The sequence below is a fragment of the Lipophrys pholis genome, assembly GCF_963383615.2.
Source record: "Lipophrys pholis genome assembly, chromosome: 1".
NCBI classification, from domain to species: domain Eukaryota; kingdom Metazoa; phylum Chordata; class Actinopteri; order Blenniiformes; family Blenniidae; genus Lipophrys; species Lipophrys pholis.
Genome location: NC_137635.1, coordinates 18,869,054 through 18,888,597, shown reverse-complemented (window position 1 = coordinate 18,888,597; position 19,544 = coordinate 18,869,054). Strand labels below are relative to the sequence as shown.

Here is a 19,544-nt window from a genome sequence, read left to right as displayed (position 1 = left end):
TGGGAGAGGCGGAGAGCAGAAAGGAAGAGAGAGATATCGGAGCTGAAACACACCAGAGAAGGTGAGAACAAAGTCCAGAGAGAGGCAGATTGTCCACAGGCTCAGCGGGACTCAAAGACACCTGTGTGTGTGGAAGGCTCTTTGGGGGCAGGTTTTACTAAATACACTGTGATTAAATAGAATTAAACCCTCAGCAAAGTGCCTTAATGTCTAGACGGAGCAATGCAGGTATTGATGGGTGAGACCGGTGAGCTGAAGTTCCAAACAGAGCGGCCTATCAGGAAGAAAAGCTGCTCTGGATTTCAAGCTGGCTAAAGTTCACAAACAGGGGAAGAGATTAATAAAGTAAGCCCAGTGGACTGCACATACACACTCATATATATCGGAAGACTCTCAGAGGAGGTGCATTTCATTTATTTTAGCTTCTTGTAACAATCTATAATATTACATAGAACAAACAAATGGAAAATGTTTGCATCTCATTTACAGGATGTTGTGGGAATACTGTATCCCATTAAAATAAATGCACTGCTTTAAAGATGACTTGGGGATGCTTGTTAAGGAAATGGGCTGTAGCAATGCTCCGTATATCATTAGAAAAGGATATATCAAACGTAATTTTCATGAGCTCAGCATTAATCATCATGAGGGTTGTTGTGCCCAGCTCGTTGGAGAGCGTAACAAAGAAATGAGGTCGACACTGGAACAGAGAGAGAGAGAGAGAGCCTCATCTTGGATTCACCAAGCCTTTATAGGCCCCCAGGAGGTGAAGAGAATCCCTAAAGCAGGTTAGAGGGGCAGGCGATCAAGAAGAAAGAGGCAGGAGTGCAAAAAAAAAAAACACACTGACCAAGGCCTGTGGCCATCGCAGGGTGAAAACAACTTTAACCCCTTTGTCTGTGAACTTCTCGGAATCGAAACTCCTCGGCTGTTTTTAGGGTTTTTGTTAATAGTCTTGTGACAAAGATGCAACTCGTGGGTCGCATATTTTCAACATGGCCCTCACAGTAAAGGTCAAAAACAGACTGTAATATCAAAATATTGATAGGTATTGACGTTATCCTGGGAAAAAAAAAGGCAGAAACTCTGTTCCACATTTTTGACACTTCTATTGCCATACAATTTAAAGAAATCCTGGCGTCCTGGGATAATAACAATGCTCCCTAAGGATTGAATCATTTGGGTCTTGGTTTGTTTCAACACAAATGGTCACGCATCTCTTTTGACATTTTAAGTTAAACGTTCCTCCAGGAAAACCTCTACAAATGGAAAACTGACCCTATGCAAACTGTACACAGAACGCACACACCAAACTCGATCAGATTGGAGATATAAATTTAAATCAGTGCTTATATTATTTCAAAAAGAAAAGTTGCAAAAATGGCCGCCTAATTTCCCCAATTTAAAGTTGCATGAACACAGGCTCAGAGTCACACACACACACACACACACCTTCAGAGACTGACAGAAATGCATTATCATGGCTCGTGCAATGGCCCAACAGCACAGCAATCCCCCAGCTTATCTCTGGCCCACCAACAGCACTGTACTGTGCACGGCAGTCAGCATCCTAATAACCTCCGAGACTACTGTATACAATCGTACACAATCGTGCGTGCGTGTACACACACACACACACACACACACACACACACACACACACACACACACACACACACACACACACACACACACACACACACACACACACACACACACACACACACACACACACACACACACACACACACACACACACACACACACACACACACACACACACACACACACAGAGAAAGAAAGGAAATATATAAAATACTGAGAGACACACTTTCCAAGTGAAATGCACAAAAATGAGAGCAACAGAATAAAGATGGTACACACACACACACACACACACACGACAGGACAGCTGACGGTTGCTCTTGCAGTACCAATTTGCCTCAGCTCTGACGTTTTTTTTCCCCCCCTTCTAAGTTGGATTTCTGTTACCTGTCACATTGATAGACTCTTAATAATGAAAAATACACGGGGTGTGTGGGCGAGAGAGGAAGATATAGGGAAGGAGGGAAAGAAAAAGAAAGGGAGGGTGTATCAATGGTGAACTAGATGTGGGGGAAGGACACAGATGTGCCTGACTTGAGGATATTGGGCAGACAGCTGGTCTGAGAGAGAGAGAGAGAGAGAGAGAGAGAGAGAGAGAGAGAGAGAGAGAGAGAGAGAGAGAGAGAGAGAGAGAGAGAGAGAGAGAGAGAGAGAGAGAGAGAGAGAGAGGAGAAAGAGAAAGAGAGGTAAAGCATGCGCACTGTGCAGGAGTGAGTTAAGGGTGTGTGCATGCAAATGACTGAATGTGTAAACAGTGTGTTCGAGTGATATTATGTGTGTGTGTGTGTGTGTGTGTGTGTGTGTGTGTGTGTGTGTGTGTGTGTGTGTGTGTGTGTGTGTGTGTGTGTGTGTGTGTGTGTGTGTGTGAGAGACGAGTGTGCACAAATGAGTGCTCGAGAGTTTGAGCGTGTGAATAGTGTGCCTGCGTGGAATTATTGACCCCCAACTTCTCCACAAAACCTTGAGACACATTAGAAAAGTGTTGAGTGCTGCTCGGTCCCATCCCCTCCAGTGTGTGTTCCCCCCCTGAGGGTTCACCTGAGTGTGTGTCCCCACGAGGCTTTAATCATCTCATCATCACAGTGTGTGAAATAATGAGGCTCTATCAGCGGGGAGATCCGCTGAGAGACAGACACACGGGCCAGTGGAGAATCTTTCTCCCCCGACGGCGGGCCGAATGTTCCTATAAGATTTTTGGTTTCGCCTGAGTGGCTGTTAGCAATGTTTTCTGCTTTCAATTCACTCGGTGAAATTGCAAAACTGTTTTCAGATACACAGTCAGTCTGTGCTAACTGGGAACAAACAGGCAATTGACAAGTTCACTGGGGACCGACAGCAAAGAAGTTGGTTAAATAACTGGGATATTGTGCCTGTAAGCCAAGCGATGTTTATTTTATCGTGCACCAGAATAAGAGTTCGTCTCATAGGGCTCTGTAATGTGTTTCATTTACAACGCCTGTGTCATGTACACTTATTTTCCAGACAAACATTTTTAATTCATGAACATGGTTTCCTCTTTGCAGATCAGGCTACAACCATTCTAAACATTTATTGACAGGGTCTGCCTTTTAACACAATGTACGGCCTCGAATCCAATATTCCCCTGATCAGCTGCATGCAGCTGAATAGAAATGTATCATCCATCTTTTATAACTACTTCATCCAAGGCAGGAGCCTTGGGTAGCGGAGCGACACTCTGGACAGGTCAGCAGTCCATCACAGAGAACACACATAGATATCACACATACTCCTGGTGGAAAAGACACAAATGTGAGTGTAAAAGCACACGTGTGCTCACATTTATACAGAAATTGATACTACTGGAGGTTAGACAGAAAAATAAACATTCACATGCACACACGCTGTACTGCAATTTAAATTCACCCACCAGCAAATGAGCATGCGTGTGTTTTGTTGGGAAACGTACACGAATACAAGGAGAACATGCAAATTCCGACAGAACAGCCCCGAGCCGGAATCAAACCAGGGTTGAGTTCGCTGTGAAGCAGGATGGCTAACCACTACATTACTGAACAAATAAGAAGGTTTAGAAAAATAAACGCAAGGACTTAAATTCAACACGTATGCATGAAAAAAAAGGAAAAATACACAACAACAAAATTTCTCATCGTTAAAAGGTTTTCGTCTTTTCTACAGTTATGAAATGTATATTCAGATTTGAAGCATTTCGAAAAGTTCCGGTATTTTTCCTTTCATTCAAACTGAACACCATGATTATCACAATGATCAGATATTCTGATATTTGGAGATCCTGTCATTTTGATTATGAATACGTTTGAACTAAACATATGAATTTAATGAAAATGATGAAATCAACTTCCCCATTATATTCTCATTATTGACTTGACACTTGTAAATACTGCTAACAATAATACTTACAATGGCTGACATACCATTTTCACAGCAGCACACATTTGAAGACTTGGCTCCAGATACTACCGAGAGAATTTGTTCTCAAAATGTCGGCGGATGAGTTCACTCCTCAGCTGAGAATCTCTGCACTCTGCCAAAGGCATAACTGTAGTTTGCTCAGCAGATTATATTAAGTTGTAAATAACCCGTCGCCTTGAGGTTGGTCTCCCAAGCTTCAGCTCAGAAAGCTTTGAGGTGTTGGGATTTAAACATGACTGTGTGCAGCGTGACACGTTCACAGAGTTTATTTGACCATTAAATTAACGCCGCACAGAATAAAGGTTCCAGTGCTGCTTGGCGTTATGAAGCCACATTCAGCTGTGCCTCAGATGGTAGGTGGTCGTCTTTTCATCGCAAGGTTGCAGGTTGGATCTCTAACTTCCAATGTCGATATGTTGAACCACAAATCCAGCCCTATGGATGGAGTGTTGGTCAGTTTGCACTGTCCTCTACTGGATAGATTAACAACCACTCCAATGTAAGGAACCCAAGGGAGCATGAAGGCAGTGAGGCATGACCTAGTGTGTGTGTGTGTGTGTGTGTGTGTGTGTGTGTGTGTGTGTGTGTGTGTGTGTGTGTGTGTGTGTGTGTGTGTGTGTGTGTGTGTGTGTGTGTGTGTGTGTGTGTGTGTGTGTGTGTGTGTGTGTGTGTGTGTGTGTGTGTGTGTGTGTGTGTGTAAAGGAAGCATGTTGAGGCCTTGGGAGTAAGAAATAGTTCAAACTTAATGATTTGCGAAGGATATGGCTGCTCCCTGATCTGTTGTGACCATGGCCGAGAAGACGAAAAGACATGGCAGTATTCATGTGAATACTGGAATGATTTTTTTTTTCCCCAGCATTAAGGAAAGTCCATTTCAATCAGCTTCCCAGTTTTGTGCCACAGAACTGTGACCTTCGGATTGGTGCATCCTCCACGTTGACGTTGTCAATGTCATTTCTACATTCAAATAATTCAGTTTCTGAGCCACGGGGCAGATGGACATCACATCATGCCGTGATTGCTGTCTGCACTTCTGATTTATCTGTCCTCGGGTGCCACGAGCAAACTGCTGGACACTGGATAACATGCACAGGTCAATGGGGTCAGAAAGAGATCGAGCACAGAAGGGGAACAACAAAGGGCGAAACGTGAACTGGGGGCAGACGAGTCCTTCCTTCTGGTGTCTTTTGTGGCCTCGTCTGGAAGGGCGAGGTAAAAGAAGGACACGAAGAGACTCATTCACTCAGTGTGATGGAAAAAAAGATACAAGGATCTCTCAAAATCTGTAGCCTGGCCGCTCAGTAGAATCGAGAAAAGCCCTTCTCTAAGTGGAAGCTGTGACGGGTGATAACAACACGGGTGCCAGCGGTGGAGGAAGCGGGGCAGAGGCTGACACACTTGACTAATGCTGCTCCGTCCATTAGCGGCGAGGAGACGTGGCTCGGCATCCACGACCCCGAGCATGCAGCCGACTGAAAGACAAACAAATGTCCGGCCCCTCAACAACCGAGCCGGAGTGGAGCTGCTAAATAAAACATGCGCCCGGTTCCCACCACAATAAGACTATTGTTCAATGGAGTGGAGCGCTACAGCACGAAAGCCCCTGGTACTCACACCACTGTGAAATTGGGGCTCTACTGAATCTCTTCTTCCATATCTTATCTTTTCATGAAATCGCTCCGTCCCTCCCATCCTTTGTTCCTGATGTTTTTGTGCCTCTAACTTCCTTTCATCACTCTTCACTTAAAAAAACATGTCCTTGCTTTAGTGAGTCTTCTCCACTATGAAGTATTGATTCGGCTTCTCTTTTTTCCTCTCATCTTTGTTGCGTCGTTCCTGGAGACTCCTGCAAATTTATGCCAATCTCCATTCATCTTTTGTCTCCGTACCTACTTTCCCTTTGAAATCTTCCTCTCTCCTTAGCCAGTCATCCTCCTCTCCCTCGTCATTTTCCCTGTCATCTGCCCATCTTTTTTCCCCCTCTTCCTTATCAATCATTCATTGACATTCAATTTAACTCGGCAGCGTACGGTTGTCCCATGCCGCCAATCATGCGTGTGGTGAGGGCCGGCCACTCTACGTGGTGAATATGCTTGAAAAGATTCAAAGATGCACGCACAAACACACTTACACACACACACACACACACACGACTGCACAGCAACACCAACACTCGACACTCAAAGTTCATCTGGTTTTCATTGTAAGACTATAACATAAAATAAAATGGAGTGAAGCAGAGAAAAATACACTTATGTTTTCCTCCACTAATGACACACACACACACACACACACACACACACACACACACACACACACACACACACACACACACACACACACACACACACACACACACACACACACACACACACACACACACACACACACACACACACACACACACACACACACACACACACACACACACACACACACACACACACACACTAGTTAATCACGCAGTCAGGCCATGTGTTGTCGATGGGCTGGCTAGGGAGCAGGCAGGCGGCTGACTGAGTTAATTAATGAGCACTAATCAAAAGCAATCTTCTTTCATTTTCTAATCGTTCATAGTTCATTTCTCGCGTTCGCCTCCTTCAGATAACACAAGCCTTTGTATATCGGCCCGTGTACCCAGACAAGATGGGAGAGATCGCACTGTAAAAACAAGACGTGAGGTTGAATTTGCCTGAGCTCATTTTTAAAAGTCAGTTTGTGAAGCTGGTTAAAAATATGATGCGCTTGTCCAAGTAAAGCAGAAAGATTTAAAATCCCATTGAATAGTGCTTTTATACAAGGATGATAACACGGGGTTGATGGATATCATTCCTTCCTCTTAAATCAGAGAAAATGTCGGATCAAATCTGTTATGTGCCTGAAAATAAAAATCTTTGAAAATTATAGGACAGACACAATCCAGAGTTAAAAATCTTAAGCTTTTTTTTCTTTTTAAAAAATCTTATTAAGGTTTTCCAGCATTTTCCAACAGACCTCGCTCCTCTGTGCCTCACCGACCTTCTACATCAGCTCACACTCTCATCTTGTCTTTTTAAATCAGTATATTCATGTTAAATGATGGTGATCTGCAGCATTCCCCTGAATGTGTATTGTTGAATGTTTATATTGCTACACGCTGCTTTGTTTTTTAACGTGCTTAATATGTAGCAGTGACTTTTAGTGTCCATAAATCTTGTGCAGTTCATCTCCCCTTCAGGGTCACGAGGTGCTGGAAGTGGAAGAAGGCATTGTTCACACTGCACAGATCACCAGTCCCTCGCAGAATCTGACACATATTCCGATTATGGGCAATTTAGAGTCACCAGATAGCCTCAAATGTGTGTTTTAGGAAAAGCTGAAACAAAAAAAAGAAGAAAAAAAAAACAAAAACAAGCACGGGCAGGACAAACATGCAAACTACACATAGAAAGGCTCCTCTGCTTTGCACTATTACTCGTTAAAGATTACTGAAGGTAAAGGTCTCAGAAATCATGGAGAAGTAAATGTATCCACTTTTCAATTCCATTAATTATTCAAACTTGAGTGGTTGATGAAGTTTGTGTCGTGATAACACTACTAACACCTCGGAACCATCTCTGCAAACTGTTAAGTGTTTGTTCAGTCTTATAGCGTTGGAAATGATTTCTAGTTGAATAAAACGTGCTTATTTTAAGAGTGCTGGTCTGCTCCCTACTGCAACGCAAATGTTTTTTTTTTTAATGTTTTTTTTCTCCTCGTATGTGAATTGCAGAAGGTGTGGAAATGGCTATTCTCCTCGCTCTGATGGCTTCAATCAGCAGGAGTTTGCACATGCATGGCTCAGACAGGGGCGCCTGCAGATCACAAGCGGAGAACCAGGAATATCCTCCTCATTTACATATGCACCAAATACACACACTGACACACACTCGTCCTTCGCAAATGTCTTCTTTCTTTTCTGAGCTATCAATGGCTGCATTAAAAGAGCCGAGCTGGCTAATGAGGGAAAAATAAAAGAAAGAAACTAATCTTTGTCATTTGGCTTGAGCTCAGTGAGGGTTTCTGACTTGAAGAAAAGCAGAAATAATGTGAACAAATGACAAAATGTTCTGAAGGCAGCTGAATCTCAGACGGAAATCTTCCTCAAAGTGATCTATCAAACAAATTACACATTCAGTATTTAAATCACAGCAGGAAAATATAAAAATATAGAGTCAACTTTAGAAACAGTGTGCGCATGTGTCTTCATTTCCAGCTTGCTCATTCAGCCCCTAACCCCCCCCCCCCGTTCTTGGAAGAGTCCAGAATAGCTCCAATCACAGGAAAACCACCACCTATTACAACCTAACCACCGACAGTTTCCAGCCTTTTATCACACAAAAAGTGAAAAGTACTTTTCTTCCGTCCCAGAATATCTTCTTTTTTTTCCCACAATCTATATCAGGTTAACTTATGTCACACCGCGTGAATGATTCAGAGCGAAATATCAGGAATTTGACTTGATCAGACTTTTTGACCTTCTCTCTTAACACAGTGGCAATTTTTGCATCTTGTTTAAAATGTCCTAACACATAGGATCCATACTTGTTTTATTTGCTGCGCTGCCCACAGTTGCTTAAAGGGACGTCACGTCTTGTGACACAACAGCATTGAGATGGTTTTAGATGCCAAACGCTATCATCATCATCACCAACATCATTTTTTTCAAATACATAAACACAAGCATTCAATCACCTTGGTGATTTATTAAATTTTGGGGGGGAAAAAGAAGCAGAAACTGTTACCCCGATAACAAAACCACAAAAAGCCCAGAGCTGCAGGAACAAATTGAGAGATGGTTCTGGGAATAGTAAAATAAATGCAACTTATACACCAAGGCAACATTTAGTTTTTCGTCACGTAGCATTTCTCGGAAAGCCGACTTCTCCTCAGGTGCAACTTCCGGAAAATACGGTAGTTGAGTTCAACATCTCAGTGTTACAAAACCTACTTGTATGTAAAGCGTGACGCAGTTAAGGCCACATTGGATATTCAGACACTTTCAGCCCGTGGCTCGTGTGCCTTGAATGTCAAATTTACCGCCCCAAAAAAACTATTTTCATTCAAAGTTGGTCAAAATGGCGGCATCTTTCGACTCATAGTTCAGTCTACTGTGCCATGTCCAGCCACGGCAGATAGCCATTTTGTTTCTTTTTGCCTTCTATTTATATCCTTTTATCAAGCACAACCATGCAATTCAATTGCAAGTTCAGAGATACAATACAGGTGAAAATATCTGCGGGGATGCTTCCTTTTGAAAAGCCCATATATAATTCCCATTCTCACACTGTGCGGTTGAACAATGGCATCTTGATATGCATACAAATACAATTCATGAGTAAACACAGTAAGAGAAGTGAGTGCATAAATTTAGTGGGGGGGAAAAAAAACACATGAAATGACTGTGCTGGTTTAATTAAAATGCATCTGCTTTCAAAGTAACCTTGTGGATGTTTTCCACGTAGTAAACATATTTAACCTTCTCCCTCCGTCGCCTTATTGTGGGGGGGTGGTAGCCTCTGCCAGGAGACTCTAATCATCTTCTTAGCAATTAAAATATAGACTCAATAATAACATGCAGGTATTGTCTTTATATGGCTCTGGTAATAGGAAGTAAGGTGCGTCTGAAGATAACTTTTTATCTAGACATCTTTTAATTTCATTTTGCGTGTTTTGCCAACATCCAATTTAGGCAGTTGCTTTTTATGGATGGACAAAAAAACCCTCATACTTCAGGTAGTGCAGAGTCGTGAATAAACCTGCTAAAGACTCTAGGTAAACAAGACAAACCCATAAAACTGACGGGTGAAGGCAGGGTTCATCCTGGACAGGTCGCCGGCGATAATCTCAAATTAGTTTTTTTGCAGAACTCCCCACAGAAAGGAACTCGAAAGAACTCAAACCGGGTATATTGTTGCTTTGAGTAAAGAGCTTCACCATGCAGCCCTTTTAATCGTCTTATAGGCTCTTTTCAAACTACAGCGTTTTCAAGTGAAAACGGAAAACTTTTGTTGCATTTCGGGGATCGGTTAACACAACAACGGTGCTCATGGCCACAGAAAACACAACTGTTTGAAAACGGCTCCCGAGGTGGAACTTTTCGAAAACGGTTCGACCGTCTCTGTGTAGACTGAGAAAAACCCAACTTTCTGAAAGTGCGACTATGCAAGCACAACACGGCCATAGTAAATAGTACTTCTGCACATGCTCAAGTAGATGTACAATAACAACAATGGCAGCCTCTGGAGTGGTTATTACTCTTGCCTGAGCTTTGATTCAGACTTTCAGCACAAAGTTAGTTTGTTCTCTGAGTGACTTAGTGGGTTTTTCTCTCGTACAGTCCAAAGACACGCTTGTTAAGATAATTGGTTACGCTAGTGTCTCTAGGTGTGAGTATATGCATGTATATGAGTGTGTTAGCCCTTGATTGACATATCCTTTGCCAACTTGGATATTCTGGATATACAGACGGATGATAGAGCAAATATTGCACAGAATGAGAAATATTCCATCTGAGTTCAGTATTAGGTGCTCTAATGCATGCAGTGTACTAATGTACTTAACATAACAAGGACTGAATTTTTCCTCCAGTAATCAGCATAAAAGTAGAAATGTAATTTGCCTTATGCCCCCGAACAAACATCGCAATTAATAATGACCCAGTTTAGCTGCCAAGATCAATAAAGTTCATCTGACACCCTTATAAAGACCTGGGCAATTAAATCTAACTGCGGTACACGATGGGTTTTGATGAGAGCTTCAACCTGCAATCAAACTGCGCCACGTCTGCTGCAATACTGATCAAATCAGCAGGCTGATTGTTTGGACAAGCGAATAATCTGACGCAACGTGCTGGTGTGACCTGAACAAGTTGTTCGCTGGTATTTGCATTCAACACTTGTCCACTGTTCTATGAGATCATTACTTGGGCTTTCCAATGTGTGAAGCGGAGTGGCGCTCTCCCCGTCATGTGTTTTGAACATACACTTGCAGGCCTCGTCCGAATCAACGCCATGTTTGTAACCTGCTGGTGCAAACAAATCCTATCATCACCAACTCTGTGTTTTACACTCAAGCACAGCATGTTCTTTACTCGTAATTACTTGTAATATCTTCAAGTCTCCATTTGCTCTATTCTTGTCTTCAGCTCCGTGTTTCTGCGATGACCCAGTTTCTGCATGGGGATTATTAAAGTTTCATTTTATCATCTGCTCCAATCTGAGGTACCCCGCCTTTGTTTAGCCTTGACACCTCTCAGCATTATACAAACACTCATCGAGGTTCCGCCGCATGCAAGCAGCATGCAATACTCTGCGAGGAAGTATAATAGGATGGGACACTGCTTGTGTAAGGGGAGGGAGGAGGGCGATCAATATTTGGATTGTGCCGAGTGAAGGGATTTAAAGGGCCATTGTGCCGGATTTACAGGGATATATTGATAGAAATAGAATCGAATTATATTCTTATCGGTGTATAATCACCCAAAACTGGAAACTGTTAGTTTTTCATGAAAGCAGAATGAGCTCCTGATATTAACAGCAGGTGTGGGTCCTTTTCCACAGAGGTGGAACTGTTGGCTATAGAACTTTTGGGCCGAGATTGTTGTGGAGAACCTGACCTCAGGATAACTGTTGAGTTGTCTATTCCTCCTTCATTTGTTTTTGATTTATCTCAAACACTTTTCGAGCCATTTTTCTTTTCTGTCCCAACTGTTCCAGGTATGTGTTGCTGCTACCAAATCTAATATTTTCAATGCAATAGCTAAAAGCATCAGTTTCAACATCTGATATGTTGTTTATGCAATATATGAGTTTATGACAATTACATACAAGTATAATTGCCTTTAGTTTTCATTTACATTTCACACAATGTTCCAAATTTGAGGGGATCAAGGGTTGCAAACGGCTAAACAACACATTATCAAATTGAATTACAGTGCACATGTGTCACAGTGTCAAAAGCATGAATGCACATGTTTGTGCAGAGATGTAAAAGAGAACAGATTCATGAGGAAAAAAAAACAAAAAAAAAACACTCGACACAAAATCCAAAACAGCAGCGCTCGCTGCTCTGTGAAAAATTCCATTTCATGAGAAATAAACCTGCATAGGAACTTTCATCACTCTGTGAATATTTTGTACCTGGATGGCTTAGAATTCCACCGGGGGAATGAAAGTTGAGGCAAAATACAGCGTGGAGACAACAAAATAAGCCTTTTTTGTTATGGTGGTCCAAAGTTTTCTTCAGTCGGAAACTTGGGAGTTCTCTCTTGATTACAGACGCTTCACCTCAACAGAATATGGTAAATGGTAAATGAAAGGTGGCTTCCAGCCTTCCAACAGATAAAGCTCTTATCCCTCCAAGCATTAACGTATGTGATTACATTTAGCGAGATGACGTTAGAATCGCCCTGGAAGGCGGATAAATGATACCGATTTTCAACAATTAGGTGACAATTAGAGCAGCTGCTTAGAGAAAAATGCCACACGATGTAAATCTACCCACAGTGATTCACTTGTTTTGCAGCCCGTTACACACCAGCCATATTCCTTGTCATCTTTCTTTCAGCGTGTGATAAATGTGCAGCACTGCACACTGAAGGATGGAGGAGAAATATGTGCGAACAGGTGCCTGAGCTGGCTAACGTGTGGGATTTGCGCAGACGAATGAGGGAAACCTAATTATTTCTGTGATCAAAGCAATTATTAGGAAAGAAAGAAGAAGAGAAAAAAAAAATGACGGGAAAATGTCTCAGCTGGAAAGCATCACAGCTCAATCTGCTGCAACCTATTAAAGGCGTTATTAGACATTCATGGAGCGCGCGTAGACTCTGTTGCTCATGCATGACAAAAAATGTGTATATCTACAGAACCACACGCATGCAAGACCAGAGCCAGGGTGCTTGAAACAATCCTCACGTTCGAGGTGCTCACCCATTCACTTACAAAGCGAATGACAAACACACAATCTGCACCTCTTCTAGTGTCTTATGAAAGCACATCACGCTGTCATTTATGACTCATTTGCAGATAAAATGTCATATATGCCGACATGTAAAAGTAAATGCGCCCAGAACCTTTTAACAGTCTGCTGTTCACTTCCATTTAAACCAATCCCATTAGAGCCAACATGCAGCTCATGTAACAGTTGAATTACACGTGTGATTGGATAAGAAAGGTCATGATAACCCCATTTAGACCAGACATCAATTGTACTTACTGGGATTTTTAATGTATTCTAAAGTACAAAAATATAAAATGCATCCATGTACATTAAATAAACCTAACTTGAAGACATATAGTTTGAATAAATCTAAATAAGACAGAAATCTGATAGGCGATGCTGAATGAATCACAATGATTGTAGTTGCATTCCAGTCTAAGCTTGTACAACTTTACTAGAGGCATTCTTATTCACGCCAAAAGTAGAGTAAAACAACTCAATATTATTGCTTAGCATATCGCATATCTGTGGCCTGTGAGGCACGTTGCTGTATTGCACACTAGCAAATGGCAAGGTTTACACTGTTTCATAATAAATGCCTTTAATGTTTTGAACTATTGCTGCCCTTTTAGCATATTCAAATGATATCATAAATTACAGTAAGTTCCCTGTATTATAGAGCAGTTTAGTGATATAATGCAAACTAATAGAGATCACGATCAAGTAAATATGTAGTTAAGCAATTATTAAGGTGTCACGGAAGAGATGATTATTAAATGAAAAGATAAGTGTAAAGGTATAAAGGGGAAGTGAACAAATTAAGTTGGTTTTTTTCTGACTTCTTACGTGTTTATACTTGCATGTCTGTGCTAATCAGTACTTATTTGAAATGGATATAGAGTTATCAATCAATCAATCAATCAATCGTGAGTGAGGAGACATTCACCAGATGCTAATATTTTTCGTAAAACTTTCTAAATCAGCACACTGAGTCTTTGCATGGATTTAGTGTATGCAGTCGACCACCTTATCAAAGGCAATGTGAGTTATCTTTGAATTTCGGGAAATTACGAGCAGGTACCATTTTTTCTCCTCACAAATGCTCCCGGGAAACAGACATGGAGTAGACATGGACAGTACACGGCTCAGTAGCATGTAAAGGTATAGACAGCCTGTTCTCAGTAGCACTCAATAGAAGAACCTTTAGACAGGCTAAAATGCAGGGCCTCGGCTGGGTATTGGGCAATAGACATTGAATACAATGTTGGACCTCGGGCAACTATGTGAAATTGTTGGAACCTTTAAAAACAAGTCGCACTTTGTAATGTAATGTGCTCTCAACAACCGGACCATTTCATTTCCTGTCAGGTCGGCTTGCTTACAGGAGGAGGCAGCCCGCTGTGAAAGGTTCTCACGTGTACAGAAGCATTCAATCACACCTGGTGATGTCCTGACCTAATTTACTTCCCATTCAATCATCAAGTGAGAAAGTGCTCTTACAGTCGAACAAGGATACAGCCCAAACATCTCGGAGGAAATACCTTTAATTCGCATGGCATGAAGAGTGGCTTTTTACACTATTTTCCTCAGAGCCGCGTATTTCTCTCTTGAATAACAAGCAGACTGGCGTACACAAACAGAAGCCTTCTTTATGTTAAGTATCCTCAGTCAGTGAAACGTATGCAGTCTCAGAGCGACCTCAATGTAGATTTCAATCAGTCCATGTCTGTCAATCTGGCTCTCTTTGTTTTTACAGGGAGCACAAGATAAACCCAGATGTCTGGAAAACAAGAGGTGGAACTTTTTTGAAGCACAAACACGGAAACTTTGTAAGGCCAACCCTGCTGTTCGCTTCGAAGATACAGAAAACGTCACCTCACACGAAGTGCTCTAAGAAGGTTCTCTTGGGGGGGGGGGGGGGCAATCTTGCCTCTGGACATTGCAGTCAAGGTGCCCTTGCTCCAAGAAAATAAAGTATAGAGTTGTCTGTCTTGAGCATGCCTTCCCTGGTGAAATAAAGGTTAAAATATTTGAAGGATGGAAAAGAAATGGAGAGTTTGAATTCTGGTCAGGGTGGCCGCTTTGCTCTGCTGCGACACAGCATGAATGATTCTCCTGCTCAGCGTCTCCATGCAGTGAAAGCAAATACAAGACGATGAAATGCAATAAAATAATAGAGGAAAAAGTGTCGCCATGCAAGCCGCAAATATCCAACCCTGACATTTACAGGTGTCTACGGGTCAAGTTTCCTCACACAACTAAACAGCAGCATGAAGCCATGATAACAAATGAGCATGTCTCGCCTTCCTGTCTGTCATGGATCGCTGCCCAAACTTACACCTGGGCAACAATGTCTATTGAAACTCCACAGCAAGGTTTGAGTGAAAACTGACAGAAAGTACATTTGTGAGCTGAGAGTCATTGAGAAAATCATGAAGTACAGCAGCGACTGATATTGTAATAAACAGGTAACACACCGGTCGTCATGACATATTGAAATGTAATGGAACTGATGAATAGTGTATGACTGATCCTTTAAATAACATGACTGAACAAATTCGCTTACTGATTGAGAGTTGGAGAGCTCAACCAAATGATAGAATGTCTCACCATCGGTCCAATCATTTTTGCAATGAAACTGGCCAGCTTCAGTTGAACAGTATAAACCACTTACAGGCAAAACATTTTCCAAGATCCTGTCCAGTTGACCCGATTCAATTGCCTTCAGGAATTTTTTTGCAGCTTCCTCTTAAACTCTAAATCTACTAAACTGTCTTCATTATTCCACATTTTCAGTGGTTAATTTAGGAAAAAACAAATTCTGAGAATTCGTGTCACAGGACAGGGAAGTGGTGGTTTGATGCAACGCTGTATTTTCAGTCATCATTTATGACCAACTGTTCATTTGTATGTACCGGAATCAACAAAGAGTTAAATACGCCATGTCTGACAACCTGAGAGTAGAAATACCCAGAAATAGTGTTGTTGGTTTAATATATGTCATGACAGTTATTTAAAATAAAATGTCAATGAGATCATTTAGAGACCACGTTTGCAAGACATGAGAGTAAATTAAGTCACATTTTAATTGGTAAAAAGATAAATTTAACTCCAATATGTTAAACATCATAACAATAAAGCCTGTGCTTTTATCTATGTTTCACTATAAAGTTTTACTGTGAACATTTGAACAAAGGAAGGTCACACAGACTCGTTTATCTATCAAAGTAGTAGTAGTAGTTGGTAGTCTCTGCAGCAGTCCATTGGAGATGGCACTTTCCATTATAGCAGGTCAGGTCGTACCCGATCCATTCATACATACATTCTCTTAAATTTGCCCATTTGCATTTTTATAGAAAAGGTTAGTCTCTTCATTGTGTGGATTTCATACATTATTTCAAACCAATTCCATAATGCTGAGGTATCTGCTTGTGAGCGCTTCCTAGTCGCAGCCAATTCTCCTTGTATATTTATATGCTTTAGCCTGAAGACTCGGCGTGACAGTATCTAAATGCATAGTCAGTTGTGAATCTATGGCGATCCCAAAATAAAAGATCATAACAGCCTACATTTGTTCCATATAACCTCCGACAATTCATCCCAACACTGCCATTTTAACACAAGCCCATGGTATTTTTCTCTTAAAATTGCCTCCAACAGTGAGAGAATGCTGTCAAAAACTCAAAAGGAAAGATAAATATGAATTTCTATCACGTAATAAACATTTGGAAGACCAATGTTTTTTTTAATTAATGAATTGACATGTATAGGCTATAAAACAATATCTTACTTGCCCCAATTGCACCTCAACATCAATGATGGAAAGTAAATCACTGAAGAACATTGTTCATGGTTTCTTGGAAATTTCTGTTGAGCGCAGCTTTTCCATGGATAACTATTAGTTTCAGCTGTAATTCTGGGCAGACGATGCGTTTGCCTCTGGCTGGGGGCGGTGAAGTCATCCTCCTCCTCCGTCAGGTTCATCAGCATGTTGGTGCTCACAGTGTAGAGGTCAAGGAAGGCTTCCAAGCAGCTCTGTGACTGCCTCGTTTGTTGGAATCAGTTTTCCTAACGTCTCAAAATTAGCACGTTAGTGATCTGTTGATGCACGCGCGCACTGCATGAGGTGCTTTTAATGAGGATCAGGCTCAGGTGTGTTTGGAAAAAAAAAAAAAACGAGACGAGAAGAATTTCTCATTTTTAGTTTGAGATACAAGAGGCAAGATGCTGCCGTGTGCTCTGGTTAAAAGCGCCAAAGGGAGGGAGTTTGGGTGCGGGTACCAACGTGGCAGAATGAACATTAAGAATTGATGTTCCCGTCTGGAGAGGAGAGGAGAGGAGAGGAGAGGAGAGGAGAGGAGAGGAGAGGAGTTTCCTGTATGACAGAACACGACCAGATTAATCCTTTTCTCTTTTGGTATGGAATGAAATGTGGCTGGTGTCTAATTGTAAATCACAAAGAGGAAGACAAAAGGGGGACGAGAGGAAAAATCTGAGCGGCTGCAACCGATTAGCAAGTGTAATTTAGACATTTCCTTTTTTAGTGCCGGGGGAAAGCCAGGGGGAAAGTGACAGGGAGGCTGCCCAGAATGATAGAGAGGGGAAGTTATAAAGGACAGAAATGTAGACCGCGAGTGAGCAGATACGGGTGGGGGGGGGGGGGGGGGGGGGGGGGGGGAGAGAGAGAGAGAGAGAGAGAGAGAGAGAGAGAGAGAGAGAGAGAGAGAGAGAGAGAGAGAGAATTGGCAGTACAGAGGTGGATATCACCATGGGCGGCGGTCTTTGATTCCATCGCTATCAGTGGGCTATATGAGTGGGGAGTGGAAAGGCACTATAACGGAACTGTCAAAGATCCACACACGTTGAAGGATAGGCTGTACAGTGGAATCCATCAGAAGAAATGCTTCCAGAACAAGGATTGAGAAACGTAGCACAGGTTGCTTCAAATTGACCATTATATGTCTGTGGAAAGGAATTTGAGAGATTTGTTGCTTGAGAGACTACATGCTAAAAAAAATCCTGGATTCATGGTATGTTCACAACAGAGATCCTCCCAATAAAGGCAACTGATGGCAGTAACCTTCAGGTTTTAGTATTTCTAGAATGCTCTCTCATAGTTCTGAAATCAATCAAATGAACAAACCCTGAGTGAGGTATTTTTTTTTTTTAAAACACACATGGCCAAAATTCATACTGCTTAAAATAATGAGTCTGATGTGATTTTAATAATATTTTCCGTCTTTTTGTAATCCATTTGTGGAAATAGACTTGAGGGCCTGTCGTAAAGAAAAGCTGGATGAACGCAGTGATTAAATCCATTAAAGGCTGCAGCGGTTAATTGAAGTTTTGGGCTATTTGGTGTTTTAAAAACTCTTAACAGTCAACTCACAGGTTTGACACTTAATTTATCGAATGGTTTAATTTGTGGTTTGCAAACAATCTTTTAATTAAATTTCAAGTGTTAGTTTTACAAAGTCACTAGTCCTTATTTTAGGCACATTGCTCTGATGCCACTACACTAAGTTGACAGGCGAGTCCATGTTTATTCATTCATCTTTTATTTATTCATTATAAAATTACAAGGCTTCTGTGAGCCTGTTACTCACGGATTCTATCCTACATGAAAACCATTGTGGCGGCTGCAGAGCAGCTCTCTGGCTTTGTCCAGCGCTGTAGGCCAACTCTAAGCTTGAGCATTGTGTTTATTGACAGCTGTTGTCTTGAGTGCCTCATTAAACCGGGACTAATTTAGACAATGTTTACAAGAGAATGTTTCAGCTGAAAACCCATTTCGTTTCTGAAAAGTTTTGCGTTTACACAATGTCCCGTTTCCATAGAAATGGCAGAAACGCTGTAGGGCGACTAGTAGGAGCCGTTGGTCGCTTCCAGCAGATCCTTCTCATGTAAACAGGCCCTCAGTCATTCGAGAGACCCACACACCGCTGACAGGTCCGCTAAAATGTCCCAGCAACGCTATCACAATACAGTGCATTTACATCAGGGAAGTAACTCCAATAAGCTTCAAAGTTGTAACTACCAACTAATCAAGCACTGATTTTAAATGCACTTTAATTCTACTTTGGTGTCTAATCACATTGAAATGGGTCAATATGACTATCATCACTGCCATCCAGTCCACAGAGGGAAACACCACAAGCGTCTCAAGTACGTCGGTCCTCCTCGCAGACGCCAGACCTTGACATTGCTCTATTAAAACACATCATATGCTGCTCTTACTCCCTCGGGCGCTGATCCATTATGGATGAGGAGAGTGACACAGACCTGTGGCTCCATGGGAGCCTTGGAAACAAAAGACAGTCTGATTGGAAGGACCCAAGAAAAAGGACAAAAAAAAAAAAAAAGTGACAGAGGAGAGCAGCAGCCCATCATGCTTGTTAATCCACAGCTGTTTTACCACTGCAACCTTATCAACAGGTGCAGGCCACTTCATCCCACGCCTTCACAAAAAGAAATGCTTCTTTTTTTTCTTTGTGTGAATTTTGGGGGGTTTTTTTCCCTCCAGCTCTGGTATCATTATTCAAAGCCTTTGCCAGATCAATGATCAC

At 41.8% G+C, this 19,544-nt stretch overlaps 1 protein-coding gene across 1 annotated transcript in view; it reads right to left on the bottom strand.

Annotated features, from left to right (window-relative positions):
- snx29 (sorting nexin 29) overlaps positions 1 to 19,544 on the bottom strand; it is a 148,696-nt gene that overhangs the window by 77,910 nt on the left and 51,242 nt on the right. The gene's annotated exons all lie outside the window — the stretch shown is intronic.